The following is a 20,462-nucleotide window of genomic DNA, read 5'->3' as shown; positions in this document are numbered from 1 at the left end:
GTAGAAATGAATAGGAAGTTTGAATTAAATAAGCCAGTTGTCATACATTGTTGATATGCACTACGTAATATCAGGATCATTGCCATATTACTATAAGATGCCTTCACAGAAGAATAATATGTAAAGTACGTGACACAACACCGAGCACAAAATAGAGCTTACATACACTGCCGATGTTTAGACAGAATTTCAATGACTAGCCACTGTTTAAATAATGCAAAGCTTAGTTCAAACTATGTGATGTGGGTGCGTGGAAGATAATGAAAATGTGCATGTGTTAAATCATCACCATCGTCATAATATCATTCAAAAGTGATTTGCTTAAGAAATCTGAATCCTTTCCCTTTCACCCTTTGTATAAACGGTATATAATGACGTTGTAAGTTTGATTTGAAAAAGAAGATAAAAAACGCGAAAGACTAATGAATGTATAATATATGACGTGTATTATTCTTTGTATAAAAGACATACAAATACAACATTACAATGTACAGTAGAATTCAGCCCACATATTGTATTGTCGCTCATTTAAATTCAGAAGCCAGTTTTCAGAAACTCCCCTCCCTCCGCACACCGTGTGTTGCTATCCCGGATCATTTCTCTCTCTTTCTCACCCCCCCCTCTCTCTCTCTCTCTCTCTCTCTCTCTCGCTCTCGCTCTCTCTCTCTGCACAAACCCGACCCTTTTTTTATTCTCGGCAAGAAAACGCAGTAGCTCGTGTCGTTCGCATTGCACTTTCACAGCTATGCAGAAGACGGCAAAGGGAAGTTGAAAAACTATCTGGATGCCAATTGTAAAATGTGCATGAAAACAACGCGAAAGGATAAGTACGTGTCCCCGCAGGGACAGCAATATTACTTGGAAAGAAAGAAAAGGACTGGGGAGTGCCAGGACAAGTTCAGCACGCCGAGGTGCACCTAGCTTGCTTCGCCTGTTCTGCAAAAGTAATGCTCTGTGGGAACAATACAAAGCCTTTTCTGTCATCGGCGCAGTTTCTAAACGAGCAACGAATATAAGGACTATTGAAATGTGTAGATAAAATGGTATTGAACAGTTTGGAATCGTAGATTTCCCTTGTCTTCTTTTCCTTCTTGGATTAAAAGAAAAGCTACAGATGCCTTTGGTTTACAAGTTATACTAAGAGAAAGTATACGGAATAATTGTGTAATCAATACGACCAAATCATTCAGCAAGCGCTCTACAGCAGGACTTACAAAGTTCAAGGTGAATGCCGTGGGTTGATGAGAATTGTTACAGGATAAACTATTTCGATGAGATGCATTTTCCTTTTACCGTGTAGCTGCACATACCGATTGTTTTGCACCGCTATGGCGTTTTTGAATAAATGCATTGAACGCATTTGCGACTAGTTCTCACTACAAATAGGAAGTAGTTTTATGAACCATTGATTAATTGCATTGTGAATACTGGTCAAGGACAGCGCAAGCCGTCCAAGAAATAGAAACATGTTTTCCAGCTCTCATGCAGATGACCATTTACAATGACTTAGTCACTGACGCCGAAGAAACACGCCACCGTTACTTGTTCTGCTCCCGTGTTTTTAAGCATCTTTCGGGATAAGAAGGCAGCCCGCAAGGATAGAGGCATGTATTTGAACATTGCCGTTTAACTGGCAATGTCCTGTATCTAATGCCAACTCAGATGAGAGTCCTTCGCTTGCGCCGTTTAAAAATACCCACTGCTGCTCCTATACACATTCCTACCCGGCTATTGGAAAAGCTTGCATTGTGAGAAGCGAAGCGCCTAAGTTGGGCGCTGCACCAGCCATCTCTCGATCCGGTGACAGACCTTGCAACGCGGAGGATCTTCTGGAGGGAGAGGAAGGTAACTGATAATCTAGTTATGCTATCCACAGTGTATATGATTGCCAAGTGTGTGGATGCAAACATGTTTGTTTTCTGTACCACGATGGCCTTAATTAAATTGATATTTTTATGTGGTACTTCACTTTGTAGGATTTACAAAAAAAAAAAACTAAACTAAAAATCACCTTGAAAGTGAACACCTACCTCGGTCTGTATCTGTCTCGCAATGTGGAGGATTTGTTTATTGTAGATACAGCAGACCTGTCGGAAATTTGCAAGAAAAGAGTCAGCTTATTTATAACTTAACATGTCTAAATGGGCTATGCAATTGATTGCTTAGTAATTAAAAATAAAAGGCACAAACTGCCATTTAAACGGGCGTATGGTATTGTTTAACGATGTTTCTTCTCATTTTTAATTATGGGGATCAGTTATTCTGCACTTTCAAATGTGTAGCTTGTAACCGAAACAAAAAAATAAAATAAAAATGTCGCAAGGCTACAGGGAATACTAGGGAACACTCATCAGGGATATTGCATCAAAACGGAATTCTGTGCAAAGTTCTGTTGATTTATTTTAATAAATATACATTATTTCTGTGTGGTTATCATGATATACATATTTCATACATCTATGTTGTGGATTGCAATTGTATCCTAATTTCATAACAATTTATTTATGTATTTAATGATTTACTAGCAGGCATTGGTAGCTATCTTTTCATGCGTGTGTGTGTATGTGCGTGTGTGTATGTGTGTGTGTGGATTTGAAGATGCAAACTTACATTACATTTCATTTGTCTATTATTTTGAATGGGTACCGCTCTGATTGAAATGTTTAGAGGCTAGCTAAAATCTTTATCTTTAATTGCGAAAATAAAGGAAACACCCGAATAAATGTTTGTTATGTAAGGGTTTGCAGCTTAAAAGCATTCGTAGATCAAGTAAAATGATAATAATAAATAAAGACTAGTGGACTGATGTGTTGGGTGTTTTCCCATTACTGGTGCTAAAACGGATCAGCACTACGGACAGCTCCTGCTCCGGTTTCTCTCTCTGTGTGCGGCTGCGCTCTGCCGTGTATCTGTAAGGCGCGAGCAGTGGTTTACACAAATGAACAAAAAAGCAATGTTTAGCCGCTTATATTTTTGGCGCTGGTCGTGTGTGGCTTTCATGTCATTGTCTGTCCCTTTGGGAGCCACTTCTGGATTACGTGACAAAATTAGAAGTGATTCATGACACATCCACGCATGTCCCACGAGTATTGTTATGTGCTAAACATTGGCAACTGTTGTAAGTAAGTATATACGTAACTAAATTAATTAGTTAATTAATTATTGTACTGCATTAGCTGGGAAGTGTTTTGAAACCAGGCCAATATGACATGAATGTGTTTCTTTCATTATTATTATTATTATTATTATTATTATTATTACTAGTAGTAGTAGTAGTAGTAGTAGTAGTAGTAGTAGTAGTAGTATTATAAGTAGTACATGTGGTGATAGAACAGTAACAACTTTAAATTAAGCCAATTTGTCCCTTTTCCTTGATCAATAATCAGTCCAGTTGTAAAACTGCCAACAACATACATAGTCAGTTGAAGAACGATTAAAGAGAGTTTGAAGGTCAAAATAGTAACACACACACACACACACACACACGCATGCACACACACACACACATACACATAATTGTACACACATACAAGAGGTACATTTTGGTCTGGTTTAATATTCTATTTCTGTTCTTTCATTTATCACATTCAGGAGGTGTTACAATTCATCAATGCTTGTGTTTCATAACAACTCATTTGCAATTAAGGCCAGTTGGCTGGCTGAGAACTGTCTAGGTTGATCATAGGAAAGGAGGATCAAGATTCCTAGTTCAAGTTGTCAATCCACATTCCCAGTTATCTTATAATCACATTTTGAAAGGTAGAAAGAATGTTGCAGTACATCCTTGTAAGAGCTGGAGAAAAAAAAGAAAGAAAGCTGTATTTGCAATATGGTTTGTGATCTAAATCAGTTTGTTTTGGGATTTCTGAAGATCTGATTATGATGTGGCTCAAAATATTGATGAATTACATTCTAGAGGTCTTGACAGGTGTAATAAGACCCTGAGGGCCAAAGCCTGCTCAATGAAGATTCAATTATTCTAAAGACATATATTTTTTCATCTGTCAAGGGCAATTTGGGTCTGTGCCACAAAACTGCTGAAAAGTATATCATTGTTATCCCAAAGGAGGGTGAATGTTCCTGATGAAAGGGCTACCATTTGCCCCGAGGTGAAATTACATGGACATAGCCTACATTGTGGGAATTTCGAAGCTCAACTACATTGAACTACAATGGGCCTCCTTTGTAGCTCGGGTAACCTCTCATACTCTTGAAAAATTTTGGCAGAGATCAACATCCAATCTGTAGGTCTGTGTGGATGAATGCATTATGCAAATTATCTCTGAACACTTAAACTCAGCAAATATTCAAGTGTTAGTATAAAGCTGAGGTGTTTCCTCTGCACCCTATATATATATATATATATATATATATATATATATATATACTGATGTATACACTCTTGCCAGAAATTTGTCAGATCAGCCAATAGAAGATTACTTTTTATATATATATATATATATATATATATATATATATATATATATATATATATATATATATATATGTACTATCTTGTTTCTGAACTAATCTTCCTATGATATAACATTTCTAGGATGTCTTTGCACCAATTAAACCCCAAATAATTATTATACAGAGTAACTAGGTTAATGAATGCATAGCTATTTTGTTTCTGTAATGTTTCCTTTTAGATGTTAGCATAATGTAGCTAGAAAGCCTGGTAGTTTAGCATTTGCATTACCCATGAAATGGATAAGCACACAGCTAAATAAGATGCATGCATGAACTACCACTTGACTTGATATGTTTTAAAATGTAAATACACATCCCTAACAACAATTACGTGTCTGGGGTCAATGTGCTGCGCAGGCTAGTGACAACATACAAACACATATAATAGATAATTAATGCAAGCAGCACAGGTATGTTTTGCTTTACCTCCCTTGGTATACATGTTTGTGCATGTAAAATCTACTAAACTTGGTTCTCAAATGTGTTGTTTCTTGTTTTCTGAGTTATGACAAAGGCAGGGCATGTTCCCAGGAGACCACGGTAATGTAGGAAAACATCTATTGAAGACCATAGATGGATATGATCCACAAGACTGATAAATACATTTCTGGATTGATATAAGCCTGTTTTGCTCTTCCACAGTGTGCAGGTTTATAGATAGGTAGCATTATAAAGCACATAAATGGTAGCACAAGTTAGACAAATTTAATACTTTTGTGACTATGCAACACCACTCCTATCTAGACAACGTCAGTTGCCCATAGCTCTAAAGATTGGCTGTGAGATCTCTATGCTGACCTTTAAATATTTACATGACCAGACATCTGCCTATCCCTATGAGTTAATACAGCACTTGGCTCCAGGCCGCAGTATTCTCTCTGCTAACAATGACCTTCTTCCCTGCCACACTGTTATACAGTGACTTCTGATGCAAGCTCTTACAGTTGCTGTACCCCTGCCGTCTATAATTCCATCTCAGGGGATTGTGGGAGCAGGTTTCTTCTCTTTCTCAGTTCTGAACTCCCATTTTGTAGATCTTACAGCACTCTGAAGCTGCAGGAAATATAAATGTTATGGTGGTGAGCTCAAATGGAGCTGCAGGTGTAAGGTGAATTGATTGACTGTCTAATCACCCCAAATAAAAGAGCGTGAACTTAGCGCTGGATGGGAGGTCTTCAGATTAGATCTCGCAAACGTCATGTAGCATATTACTGCTTTTGAAAGGTCTTGTCATTTTCAATCACCACATGCTATCAGTGAGAGCCTACAATACACTTATAATGATAATTATACGGGCACAAATATTAAGGGGCTCCAGTAATTGTAGCCTGTTACAGAGGGAATGATTCGATAAGCGATGGCACTTGTCATTTATTCTACTTCTTAAATAGCAGCCTTCTCTTCACATCCACCTAAAAATAGTGCAGGGCTTTTATTTAACAGTTATTCCATGCAAGTCCATACAACATGTAAAAAGCAAATCAAATATCTGTCTAGGGAAACAAATATTTAAACAAATTAATGCATATACTTATAGCATCTTATGGATCCCCAAGAACATTTTAATACTAAGTAGATCCAGCCCAACCAACACAAAAGAAAGACCATGGAAAAGTGCTAATGGGATTGAAGGGATTATTGAGGTGCAATCTTATTTTTACACATTTGTATATATATATATATATATATATATATATATATATATATATATATATATATATATATAATTTATTTTGTATGAAAATGTATTCCATCAATACTCTACCTTGAAGGACATCTCACTTTCATCTGTCAAATCACCAGCAGCTATTTGATGAGAGGGAATAGAGAACTTAATGTGACATGCTAGAGTGGATTTGAAATGCGTAGCACTGAGTGATCCTAAATGTTACCAAGCTCATTTTACAGGCGGTTTCGGAATTTCTTATTTTAAGCAAGACTGTGCCGCAGATGATAGTGCAAGGGGTGAGGCTAAGGTATGGAAATGATCACAACCATCTGCGCGGACAGCTGTGTTTCTGATTTCTCATGGATGTGTGTCGGAAGATTACTGGAATTCCGATGTACAGAAGTTTGGAGAGGGGTGTGGGGGGGCATACTGCTAATCTTTCCAAATGCTAATTTGTCATAAGGATTAGTTAAATGGTGTAGAGCTGTGACAGATGTGCTTTATTAAACTAAATCGAAATGAAATGATCCAGTGTTTGACACAGCAAAAAGATCTGATTTTCATTACTCCGGCTTGTTGGGATTGTTTCTTGTAATTTATATAATCAGAAAGGGTAATCCATCCCCATGAATATCTTTTTAAAATGCCATGCCTCGCTGTGCATTATTTTATCAAATAAAGATTGTGCGTTATGCTTTCCAGCATTTCCAGAAGACACGTTCTTGCCTTGCTCTGTAACATTACTTTGCAATCAAAGACATTCTGGTGGGCCAAATAAATCATGTCCACATTGGTTTTGTGTTTAATCTCAACCTTATTTCACTCCTTATAATAACATCCCAAATTCACAATGCAATCTGGATTGATCATTTCCAATTTCATAATTTTAGATTCATCTGATATTGGATACAAGACCATGAAAGGCCTCAGGGAAAGGAAAGAAAGACAAATAATTAAAGGATAAAAATGTATCTTGTTAGAAACCATTTATCATCAGGCACCATTGGTTTTATAACATGAAGAGAGATGATTTCAGATTCCAAACATTTTACTGGTGTTCACCATTTGAAATCATACACACAGTAATGCTAGGAAATATCACCATTTGTCCTGAATAGAAAAGTTTGATTCTCCATTTCAATTCAAACTGTCTAAAAGGAAATCTGGCATGGTTCCTAAAATTATGATTTTTTGGGGTGTTTACATGTTGATAAAGTGTATAAATAAAATGTATACCACTCTTCCAGATGAATTATATCATATAAGCAACTTTCAAAACTTGAAAATGTATAACTTAACAAATTATGGCGGATGTCAAAAACCAGCATGTATGCTCCTACAGGGTTTCAGGATGTGTCGTGTTATAACTTCTTGAATAGCTGAAATAAAACAAATTCACCGTATTTGTCTTCTCATGGCAACTCAAGTCATTATCATCAAGTCACCTGAGAGTAAATTTTTCTGACTCCACATTCTTAATCACTGATAGTAATTATAGTTTCTGTAGATAGCATGAAGGGTTGCTGTGTCAACAGCTGTAGAAAAAACAGTGAAGATGGAGTTATTCTTTTCTACTTTCCAACAAGAGAGGATATTAATTGGCAGCAGAGATTGTTTGTGCAAATTAATAATCTGTCTTTTTTTTGTTTAATTTATACAGTTCAGCAATCTGCAGTGATCACTTGGATCCCAGTGCAATCCAACATTTGCATCACTGGAATTATGAAAAGGCTAATGGATGTTACAGTGTGTGATTTTTGGAATAGAATGTCTTTGTAAAGGTAAATAGTAACTTGTCTTTGGTATAAGGGCTCATTTAAAAATAAATGGCATCCCAACACTCCAAACATTTTTTAATACATTTTAGGAGACATTTTAGGAGACCCCATTCAGCACCTAAGCTCTTTGTAATGCTCTTGTAACACACAGATTGCATGCTTATATAAAGGTAGTGGCCACAAAACACCTGATAAATGAGGGACACCAAGTATATTGAAACCTTATACACAGGTGTGGCTCATGCATTAATTAAGCAAATAACATGTATACAAATGCTGGACAGGCCTGGTTTCCTATAATTAGGGCTTGTATGGCTGCATGAGGAAACCTCAGTGACTTTGAAAGAGGGGAAATTGTTGGGGCACACTAAGCAGGAGCTTCAGTGACCAAGACAGCTCAACTTCCAGAAATGGTGTTGTCAGCATGGAAGTCCGAGGGAACGACATCATCAGCAAAGAGCAACAGTAGATGGAAGTGCATGCTCCAGAATAGTGCGTTAAGTGCAAGGCAAAACACACAACCAACTGCAGATCATTGGACTGCAAATTTCAACCTGAGAACTTCACAGAGTTGGATACCCTAGTCAGGTTGCAATGCACTAACCCCTCATCACACCTGGCAATGCACGTTTGCATTTATTCCAGTGGCGCAAAGAGCACAGGCACTGGACTACCAAGCAGTGGAAAAGTATGATATGGTCAGATGAATCATCCTCAGCCATGTTCTTGACAAATAGACGAGTGCACATGTGGTGCCAACCTAAAAGAACTCTTCAGCCCTGAGTGCTTGGTTCCAAACAGTGGAGGGTTCTGGTGGTTCCCTAATGTTATGGGGCACATTTTCCTGGTATAGTTTGGTACTCATTCCCTTAAAAGGCAAAGTCAATGCTAACCGCTACTTAATGGTAGTGAGTGATCATCGTCACCTGATGATGCAGCATTGCTTTCCTCCTGGGAATGGTGTCTTCCAGGATGACAATGCCCCCATCTGTTTGACGAGCATGATGTTATCCCTATGTCACAGTCTTCTCATTCACCATATCTGAACCCAATTGAGCATTTAAGGTATATTATGGAACAATGCCTAAGACAGTGTTTTCCACCTCATCAGCCCGGTGTGAGTGAGTACCTCTTCCCTCCTGCAGAATTCCAGACACTTTTTTCCCCTTTTTTGAATGTGGGATTGTTGGCACAAACTATCTCCACTATGTATTAATCTCCTCTGACTATACTGTTTTTACTGCAGCCTTGGAACTGGCATCGTTTCCTGTTGTCTATGGAAACTATGATTACTGTAAGAATATGGAGACAGATACACTAATTTGATAATAAATTACTTGTGTTGCCGTGAGGAAGGCAAATCTAGTGATTTTGTAACTTCTTTGATGAAATTATGCCACGACACATCCTGAAACCCTGAAGGAACATACTTTTGTCATCCACGATTAGTTGATACATTTTTAATTTGGAAATTTTAAAAGTTGCTTATATGATCGAATCGATGTGGATCTGGTTTATACATTTTACACATGCACTATAGCACACACGCAAAAGACACATAAAACCATAATTTTAGGAACCATGCCCATTTCTCTTTAATGCCATGGCCAGCAGATGGTACTCATACATGTTTCTCTCTGAACTGCTGCAGGTGCAATACAAAATATCTAAAATAAACAGAGACTATAGCAAAATGTATATTATTTTCTCATCAATGATTTTATATCAGGGCAATTGGTAATCCCTGTGTCATACTGTGCATAAAATAATCAATAACAGGGCTTGATTCTTTGGCTTATGTGAACTGCATTTCCTATATACCCCTGGGCTAAATGCATACAATATGAGAAGGCTGCTCATGAATCTTTCATTACAGAGAGCAATGGAGCAGGGAACAAATGCAGTTCACCCAACTTGCTCAGAACATTAATTGCTTCAATTGATCAAACATTCATTGTCCAGTGTGATCACTGTTTATGATAGGGGGGCTTGTAAGGTAACACCTGCCCTCACGGTGTACAATTTCAGCCTTCATTGATCAGGGGTGAAGCAGATGATTTTGCTACCTGATGGCTAAATAAAGTGTGCCACTCAAATTGCTACATTGCAGCAGTAATTAACATGCAACACTGCCACGTTGCACCCTGTATTCTGCAGCACCACTTTAACCACACGATGCAAACACAGAGAAGGGCAGCCAAAGCGAAATTCCCCGAGGGTGAATCTACTTCAAAGGGACTCACGGGAAAAACTTAAACTTGTTTCAAAATGCTATTTCCAAACAACTGTTTATTGCTTAGTCATAGTGTAGCTTAACAACAAAATGCAATAGCAAAGGTACAAGAAAACTGGATTGGCAATGTGCCAATAAAAATTATCACTTTTATTTACAAAGTCAGTATTTTTTTATATATATTTTTTAAAGGTATGAGTCCAATCTCGGTTGCACACCTGTCTGTTTTTTCAGCAGGGTGCTCCAAAGTCTCAGATCCCGACCGCAATAAATCCTATTAGATTTTGCTTGTGATTTGACGTCAAATGCTCATATGAAATGAAAGCTTTCTTTTTTTTATTTCTTTTTTGCATTAGCATATGCCAACAGGCGAAGTCTGCAGCAGCTCAACTGAGTCATTGATAAGTATTTGTGGTACCTTAACTTAGCATAACAGAAGTTGGAGGATTTAAATTTATGACAGTCCTCTACCACATGAATTAGGATTTTGATTTTTAACAAGGTCCCTGCAAAAAAGTACCAAGTGTATTAAAGCTTGATAAGAAATAATAATAGCACAAATAAACTAGTTATTCTTGTCTTTCTACACATCTCTGCACTGATAATCAATCTGAAATAAAGGTTCGTTAGAAAACCTTTTATTTTTTATTTTTTTGTTTTTTAATTGAAAGGCCACTCTGCAGCCATATCACTCAAACATTGCAAAGTCAATACTAAATCTCCCAAATTGTTTCCAAATCACGTTGAGCTAATGTAATGAAGCAAGTACAGGAATAATGCACAAAGCTCAATTTATTTCATCTGCTTTTTCTTAATCTTGATCAAATTACTGTGACACTGTATTCCCCTTGTGAAATTGATTTGAAGTTTCACCACAGAACAAGCCATAAAAAAATATAATAAAGAGAAAGAAAAAGAAAAAGGGAATTATAGAAGTGAGGAAAATTACACTGCAAAACAAGCTAAACTGAAACGCATTTGGCATAAAACTATACTGGAAAAATGTAAGTCTCTTGCCCACTGGATTGTGCTGAAGTGACACCACAAGAACCAGATCAAATCCACCACATACACATCTATTAACAACCTGCATTACTAGAACTTTAAAAGCAACCACTTTGCTTTTAAGTATGAGTGTAATTGTCTGTTCCAAATCTAAATTGGTCATCTCAATGTCATATCTCTCTTTCATTTCCCTGTTTGAGGACTTCAGGGGGAAAACAAAAGGAAAAAAAGAATAATGAATTCCAACAGAGGGTGGTTAAAAGGGTAACTCATAATATGTTGCACTTAATGTCCAACAATTTATTTCAAACTTCAGTCTATCAGAACCATCAAACTCCCTGCAGCTTTCAGATTCTGACCACTAATTTGAATCATCATTTTTTTTGTTTTTGCTACATTGTAACAACTTCCAGTATACAAATCCTGGTGTAAATGTGCAATAACTCACATGAAAACAGCCCAAACCATTCTGCCAGTTCCTCATCTGAGCCGAAAATCTTGAAATCTTTCAAGCAACATTGAAACGAATCCAGTCTGCAAACTTTATTGTTGCATGCATGAACAACCTGCATGCAGCAAAAGTAAGTGTGATCGGTACAATGGGTGGATTGCCTTAAGTCTGGATTAAAAGCGTCAGTTCCAGAATCTGGGGAAGGTTTGATTTATTACATCCTTGTAAAGCATGTCCTTTGGCAGTGACCTCTGAAGATGTTTTTTTGTTTTTTGGTGGTGCCATTACAGCTTTTCCCTACATCCTGTTGAGTTTTCATTCAACACTCAATACATAGCAATGATGGAGTAGACATTTTTCCACCAGGTGTCCAAAAAACACCCTAGAATTCATCTGACAATGCTAAAAGTGAAATCAGCTACAACACAGACACCAAGGCATTGTCTCATTCTCATAAGAAACAAGCAAGTAGCATGCAGTGCAGCCCATAAGAATTTACTTCAGATGACACAGATGACATGTTGTGTTGATATGCTTAGCTCCTGTTGATGAAGATGCTGGGCAGTGGGAAAAAAAAATCACATATACCACAGTGATTCAGTTGCTGATATGCTTGTCCCAGAATTACAGTGCCTCAGCTCAAGGATCCCTCAAACTGTGACCTGCCACAAATGCATTTGCTCTGATTGCGTCCAACATATGGGTTTTGAAATGGTTTGGAATGAGGGGGTGGGTATGGTTTCCATAGCTCTCTATTATTTTATTATTCTCATGGACTGTCAGGTGACTTTGGAGACTTATACATTTGAGGCATTAAGTAATGAATTGTTGGCATATTCTTTAAAGGGAGGTTTTTCTTTTTCACTCAGTTTTTCTTTCATCTTCCAAATGATTACTCTCAGTTCTACCTGAGCTTGTTCTAATGTACAGCGTTGTGTAATTCAAATAAGTGTTGTTGTTTTTTTTTTTTCAAATACGTGTAATTCAAAATGTGGTTAATTGTTAATTAGGGTTTATAATAAGGTTAATAACTTTTGTGTTATTAAGGCGACAAGAGTGTCCCAGGCGACAAACCCACTATGCCAAAAGACCGGTCTCCTGATACTGGGGGTTTGTACAGGGATTACATCACCATAACAAGCTCATACACTGTGATCCCTGTTACACTTATTCTGGGCATACATATTTTACAATAAATATATTATAAAGGAGGCAATCTTTCTATATTCTGTATTTTCTTTGATCACATCTTTGGATAATTGAAATATATATGAGGGAAAGATACATGAAAATGAATAAGTAATAAGCCATAATAAATATTAGTGATTCCATAACAAATCTGGATAATTAACTCTATTTGCTTCATGGAAAGGAAATGGCAATGGCATACTGACAGATTGCTAAAACAGTGGGCAAAATCTGCAGATCAAAGCTCTGGCCCTGCTTTAAAACTACAAGGACTTTAGTTTGTCTGCCAAGTGATGTGATTATTATAGCTTCCCTATAAAAAAACACATAGTTTTCCACTGCTGGGCATTCCACATACTCAACAACAACCAACCCCAGTTGTACACTCCGGTGGCTGTGCATCCAAAACATAGCGAAGTATGGCCAAATTTGGATTTGAAATTGGACTTCACAAAATTCCTGTGTCGTCATCTAATGAACTCATTGTGGATTCCCCTGACGAGCGGCTGTGACAAATGAGTCATAATTCAGCAGGGGGCATAAGGAGGCGTATCAAAGACCCTATGTGCTCCAGACTGGACTGCACAATGTGTGTGTGGGATTGGGGGCTCTTGGAAAGCCCACAGCAGTCACACTGATACTGTTCATCCTAGTAGTTTTCGAACCATGACCTTTTCCACTTAAGTGTCACTTCAAGGTTTTAAGTCAGATGTAATTTCTCAAGACGCACATTTAAATATTTCAGTTCGAACAGAATAGTGGCAATAAACACTGAAAACCAACAACAAAAAATCCAAATTGAGTATAAATGAAATAAGAAAAATCAGAAAACTGTGCTACTGTGTGCTTGGATGGAGAAAGTGAAGGGCATTTCCTGTTGTCTGACACAACAATGGATCAGTCTAGTTCATTAATGCAGTGTGAAATGACTGATGTAGGCTAGATTAGATTATGAGTCTTTACTGTTTCACCTCTAGAGGTATGGAGCTGTAACCAGCATGCAAAACAGCGTCTACTGGCTTCAATTTAATTGAAGGTGACTGTACTTCACAACACCACTATTGCAAGCCAAATTATAATTTAGAGAAAATGCATTTCAAAGATATCTTCAAATATTTAGAGATATCTCCAAATCATTTAAAGATATCTGCAAACCATTTATATATATATATATATATATATATATATATATATATATATATATAATTAAGGTGCTTTTTAACTAATTAAGATATCTCTAAATGATTTGCAGATATCGTTGCATATCACTTCAAGATATCTTCAAATGACTTCCTGTATTTTGGCTGAGATTATCACTTCCTGTTTACTCCTTCAGTTACGAATGAACACGTGAACAGGAAGTGATAATCTTGGGCTACATACAGGAAGTAATTTTAAGATATCTCAAAATGATTTAGAGATATCTTTAAATTAATTAAAGATATCTCTAAATGATAATGTTGTTTGCCATACTACCACCAGCTTCCTTCCACTAGCGCCCACATACAAACAGGAGTTCATCTTTGCATGACTGGGGCAATTGCACAAGGTTGAGGCCCAGACACCAGCCTATTCTCAATGGAGGATGAAGGCGCAACAGCCAGACCGCAGCCTGTACAATCGTCCCCATTCCCCATTAATGGCAACTGTAACTCAACCTGAGGGTTACATTTGCAACGGTTCATGTATTTAATTATTTCACACGGTACAGGAAATTATTTAAAGGCCCTTCTCAGTTCCAGTGACTGCTAATAGATCAGTGGAAATGAACGTGTTAAGGAGCCGCAGGGAACAAAACTCAAGGTCAACCTACCGCATCATAAAAGCAACAATTTCAAAATGTAATGAAGGAAACGATCTGATTTCGCTGTTCGTGCCCTGATAAAAAAAAAAAAACTCAATATGAAGAATACCTATTATATATAAATATATATATTTTTTTTCCCTGTTAAATAATAATGCTGTATCTAATGGAGTTGTTGCTTTTTCACATGTCTTTAATGCTGCCCTTGCTTTAGGCTACAAAGGCCTCCTTCCACCATATCTTCAGATCTTCCAACCAAACAAACAACTCAGTTCCAGTGAAGTAATTTGCATTCAGATTTAAGATGGCACACCGGTTTAATTCCTAATATATTACCTTTCTATAGGTCGCATCAAGACATTGCCTGTTGTCTGTGATAAGGTACTCTGACAGCTTTACCCTTTACATAAAGTGCTTACATTGGCACATCTTACACAACAAGAACTGTATTGATAATGACACAAAGCAGCTTTGAAAGATCCCTGTAGTATTGTTTTGGGATTTATGCCACCCACCTGCAGTCCCATCACCTATCGGTCTTCCACTCTTGCATTCTACATACTAATAATAAAAGTATTCCTTCATTTATCAAATGCAGGACTGCTGTCACTGATAATCACAAAAATCTTCGCCATCCTATTTATACTTGTAACTTTTTGGAGAGGTGTCACTTTTTTAATACTTTTTCGGCTTTCTGTGCAAGTACAATGGCTTTTGTTGTGATCTGCTGCAATGTCACTGCTTGTCTCTGTGCAGAATGTGAGATGATGAGAGTGGAGAGGAATATAAGACAAAATGAGGTATAGTCTCATCTGCTGTATACTTAATATGCTACAGGGGAATTTTTTGTTTGTTTACCATGCACCATCTTAAAACCTCAGACTCATATGTACTCCTTGACCACATAAGAGAAACACGACATTAATAATAAAAAAAGACTGTACAATTTCTGGAATGAGGCTCGCTTACCTGACAGAGCACATTTCAGCTTTTCAAATCCCAAATGTATGAAAAAAAAGGAGCTTCAATTTTCAGTTCATGATATGTTCCCAAGTACCCAAGCATGTCCATTTCAGGGTTTTCTTCTTAGGAGAAGAATGAAAAAAAGTAATTTATTATTTCTGGATAATTGCCAGTCAGAACTGAAGGACTTCTTTGATGGTCCTGATTTTTAATTTTAACTGCTGTCACCCATTCCATTTGTGTGATAATACATCCTTCATAATTTATGAAAGGCCATTTGCTTGGCCATGTCTCAGAATTGCAGCTGATGGTATCTGATAAAGCCTGTCAATTCTTTTGCACCATTTGCCTCAAAATCATTTTCTTTAGTTTAATTTATACCGAGATCAAACATGAGCTGAGAAGCTATTACAAACGTGCCTTGCCTCAACTATCAACCAGAGGGGGAAAAGAGTGTGGAAAAGTTAAATTGATAACCTCTCTCTCTCTCTCTCTCTCTCTCTTCTCTCTCTCTTCCTTTCTCTTCTCTGTCTTCTCTCTCTCTCACTCTCACTCTCCTTCAAAATTCAATGTACTTTGCGTTGGAGATGGAAGGTATTAACTTGATCTCCTAAACATGACAAGGACAAAAATGAATCCTGTTAAGACTCAAGAAAAACATAGTATAGAGTAAATTATATTTACCTCACCTGAATGGGAACATACATCACCAATACATCATGGCCATACATTCTTCAGTGCATGCATCTCTTTTATATCTCTAGAGCTCTGCACACTCAGATCATATTGTATACTAGACCTAATCGGATAGTACTTTAAGAAATATGCTAAGTATATTTGTCCAAAAAGAAATGAAGGATTTGTTTTGTAAATATCTCCTTTTGTCTTTGAAGGTAAGTTAGGTGTTATGATACTGTGTGCTACAAAGTGCTTTAGATATGCACACAATCTGTAACCATTTAATAAATGTAACTAGGATCAGCACAACAGCTTCTAATGAATCAGAGCAGTGAGTAGAAAAATAAGCATTCCACAGCAATATTATAAATTATGTTGTTCTGGTACTAGTTTACTGTTACTCACTAACAATAAAATACAATGTGCCTATAAATATACCATTAGGTCCATAAATATTTGGACAGTGACACAATTGTCATCATTTTGGCTCTGTATGCTACCATAATGGATCTGAAAGGAAACAATCAGGATGTCCTTTAAGTGTAGACTTTCATCTGTAATTTGAGGGTAGTTACATCCAAATATATTTTTATATGTGGTCCCCCCAGTTTTAGGGGCTCAAACATATTTGGACAAACTAACATAATCATTAATTAAATGGTGAGTTCCAATACTTGGTTGCAAATCCTTTGCAGTCAATGACTGCCTGAAGTCTGGAACCCATAGACATCACCAGATGCTGGGTTTCTTCCCTGGTGATGCTCTGCCAGGCCTGTACTGTAGCTGTCTTTAGTTCCTGCTTGTTCTTGGGGTATTTTGCCTTCATTTTTGCCTCAATTGAATGCTGCTCAATTGGATTCAGGTCAGGTGATTGACTTGGCCATTGCAGAATATTCCACTTCTTCACCTTAAAAAAGTCTTGGGTTGCTTTCGCAGTATGCTTCAGGTCATTGTCCATCTGCACTGTGAAGCGCCGTCCAATGAGATTTGAAGCATTTGGCTGAATCTGAGCATTATTGCCCTAAACACTTCAGATTTCATCCTGCTGCTTTTGTCAGCAGTCACATCATCAATAAATACAAGGGAACCAGTTCCCTTGGCAGCCATACATGCCCATGCCATAACATGCTGCACAGATGAGGTGGTCTGCTTCAGATCATGAGCAGTTCCTTCCTTTCTCCATTCTCTTCTGTTCCCATCATTCTGGTAGAAGTTGATCTTTGTCTCATCTGTCCATAGGATGTACAGGGTTCTTTAGATGTTTTTTTTGGCAAACTCTAATCTGGTCTTCTGGTTTCTTGTGGTAAACCCTCTGTATTTACTCTGGTGAAGTATTCTCTTGATTGTTGACTTTGACACAGATATGCCTACCTCCTGGAGGGTGTTCTTGATCTGGCCAACTGTTGTGAAGGGGTTTTTCTTCACCAGGGAAAGAATTATTGTCATCCACTACAGTTGTTTTCCGTGGTCTTCCGGCCTTTTGGTGTTCCTGAGCTCACCAGTGCGTTCTTTCTTTTGAAGAATGTAGCAAATAGTTGATTTGGCCACACCTAATGTTTTTACTGTCTCTCTGATTGGTTTCTTTTGATTTCTAAGGCTAAACTGAAGGCAAAACATCCCAAGAACAAGCAGGAACTAAAGACAGCTGCAGTGCAGGCCTGGCAGAGCATCACCAGGGAAGAAACCCAGCATCTGGTGATGTCTATGGGTTCTAGACTTCAGGCTGTTATTGACTGCAATGGATTTGCAACCAAGTATTGAAACACACAATTTAATTAATGATTATGTTAGTTTGTCCAACTGTATATATGAGACAGATGCAGTAGGAAGAAGCTTTGCAGAGATTGCTTTCAGAGATGTCTTGAATAACACATTTTTTAAGGAAACAATATGTATAAATATATAAACCACTCCAGATCATGGCATTAAAATATACTTGTTTGAATTTGGATGTAGAAAACCAGCACAAGGTGATGAAGTATTATGTCTGAGAACCGATTAGTCAAGCACTGATGGAAGAAAAATGGCTAAAAAAAACAGTTGTCTTTATAGACTTGCAGGCCCATTTGAAAGCTAAAAAGACCAGTTATTTGCATTTAGGCTGATGCTGCACATTCCAGCTATATATATATATATATAATATTTACATTTTGTAAATCTAATATTCTGGGATATTGAACAAAGAGCCAGAGTTTCAAAATCGTTATAATCAGAATATGTATCTGCATGATTATTTTAAAGCAGCCAAGCAGCCAACTGTTTATCTTTTATCTTAAAGCATAATCTCTAAATCTCGTTCTTTGATCAATCACTTTCTTCAAGCTCTAAATGGCAATGAATTACCACTATGAATAATCAGGCCCATCTAAAATATGACTCCATGCCGTATAATAATATAAATCTGAATGATTCATTGTCTGGGGAGAAGAAGAACTGTTTTTATGCATGGTTATTTAAAGCCATTTAAATTGAAAAGACTGCATTCATTCTTAAATGTTATCAGTTTCCAAGGAGGGTGCCTCATGTTGATAAGTGACCTCCATTTTCAACCCTCTGGGGGGTTTTAAGTTGAGTTCAGAATAGCACTTGAAAGGGTTAATGTTTAGAGCTTGAAACTGGTGCCTTGGGTTATATCACACCACTTTAAGTCACTAAGATACTTAAATATTTAAATCTGTCCCCGAAATTTAATAAGCCACGCACACTAATTATAAGTATTAAAGTTTCTCATTCATGTGCACAATTTACTAAATTGTGGGTGCATTCAAAATGTGTGCATGAATTCTGCTCATGTTTAATTTTTTTGTTGTTGTCAGCTACTGTATGTCATCTTTGTAGCTCCATCATTAGTTCTCATCTCTCATAACATTGCCCACATAAACATGTGGTAGGTATTGCTGCTGAACTGGTATCACAGCCGAAATGTATAGCCTATCTATCAAACATATTTTATTTGTTCCGAAATTAAACATCAACGAGGGGATCGAAATGAATTATTGAAGCTGCACGTAACATGTTTATGACCACCAGGAAAGATTTAATGTAACACTTTACCAGCAAGAAGAGGGTTGAGGGGTGAGGGGTGGAAAGCGACGTGCATTTGAAGAAAGGCATTTTTTAACAGCAGATATAAAAACTAGGTCAAACCTGAAGCTGTACTAGAGAGAAATGTATTACAGTGTGGATTGCTTCTCATTACTCCAACAAGGATTTGGCACAGTCTAATTTGCACTTCTGTGTACGTTTTTTTTCTGTTGTTGTTCATTAAACATAAAACAGACTGACAAAATCAAGAGGCATATAAAATAAATTAATAAAAAATAATCTCTATTATATTAATTAATTGTGATTTATCTTTAAAGTGTGTGTTTAAACTGAATACATGAAATCTTGTTTTCGAATGCAGTACCAGAAAAGGCATTCAACTCTGCTTGATTACTCAGAATTCCCTCTAAGATCAATTTAATAATGCAAATACACAGCATGTTTTCAAGGCCTGGGGAACCTTATTAGAAATTAGAATGACTCATGCAAAGGTATCCTTTTTGTGATGCAACAAGGAATTACTTTGTAGTATTTTAGGGTAAGAGGTTCAGCTGATTAATGATGAATTCCCAGAGAGACTGTAAATGAAACAAGTTGGAATATATCTTCAGAATGTTCTGTTTACATGTATCAGAATTCTTGATATTCCACATTTATATTCAGTTAATGCTATTAAATCACCATTCACAGCTCGCTCTTTAAAGAATATTTGAATTTCACCTGTAATTTTGTTGAGATCTGGTGATCTTGCAGGTAGGAGTATTTAACAGTAGTATTTATCTTTTTTGTGTACTTTTTAACACATGCCATTTCATATTTTGAGATTATAGATGTATGTGTGGTGTGGGTCAATGCATTGCACCGGATTTTTTGTCACTTTTAAAAAGTTCAGTACACCTTGTACTCCATCAAGCTGCTTTGTAAATTCTAATTAAGCAATATTGCACGTTGATGTGGGCTCTAACGTTTGATAGATGACTGTGACTGGAGTTATGCATCCTAAGGACGAAGCTGAATATTTTTATTTGGCTAAAATATATCCTTATTCATTTTAATTACTATTACTATTGTGTAATAGTGTTTCTTACAGTTGATCTGGACAATGTTACAGTCTGAACAGTCCCTGTAGTATTCCATCAGAACTTGTTGCTGGAGGCGGGGTATCATTCAAGCTG

General features: G+C 37.0%; 1 protein-coding gene across 2 annotated transcripts in view; it reads left to right on the top strand.

Annotated features, from left to right (window-relative positions):
* The first annotated feature begins 692 nt into the window (after window positions 1–692).
* Window positions 693–20,462, top strand: part of LOC136749554 (leucine-rich repeat and fibronectin type III domain-containing protein 1-like protein) — an 87,060-nt gene continuing 67,290 nt past the window's right edge. For both annotated transcript variants that reach the window (XM_066703966.1, XM_066703965.1), the window contains exon 1: window positions 693–1,845. The gene's annotated coding sequence lies outside the window, so the exon portion shown is untranslated. The remainder of the gene's footprint in view (window positions 1,846–20,462) is intronic.

This window comes from Amia ocellicauda, chromosome 5 (genome assembly GCF_036373705.1).
Source record: "Amia ocellicauda isolate fAmiCal2 chromosome 5, fAmiCal2.hap1, whole genome shotgun sequence".
Classification (NCBI taxonomy): domain Eukaryota; kingdom Metazoa; phylum Chordata; class Actinopteri; order Amiiformes; family Amiidae; genus Amia; species Amia ocellicauda.
The sequence above is the reverse complement of the archived record's forward strand: the minus strand, read 5'-3'. Positions and strand labels throughout refer to the sequence as shown.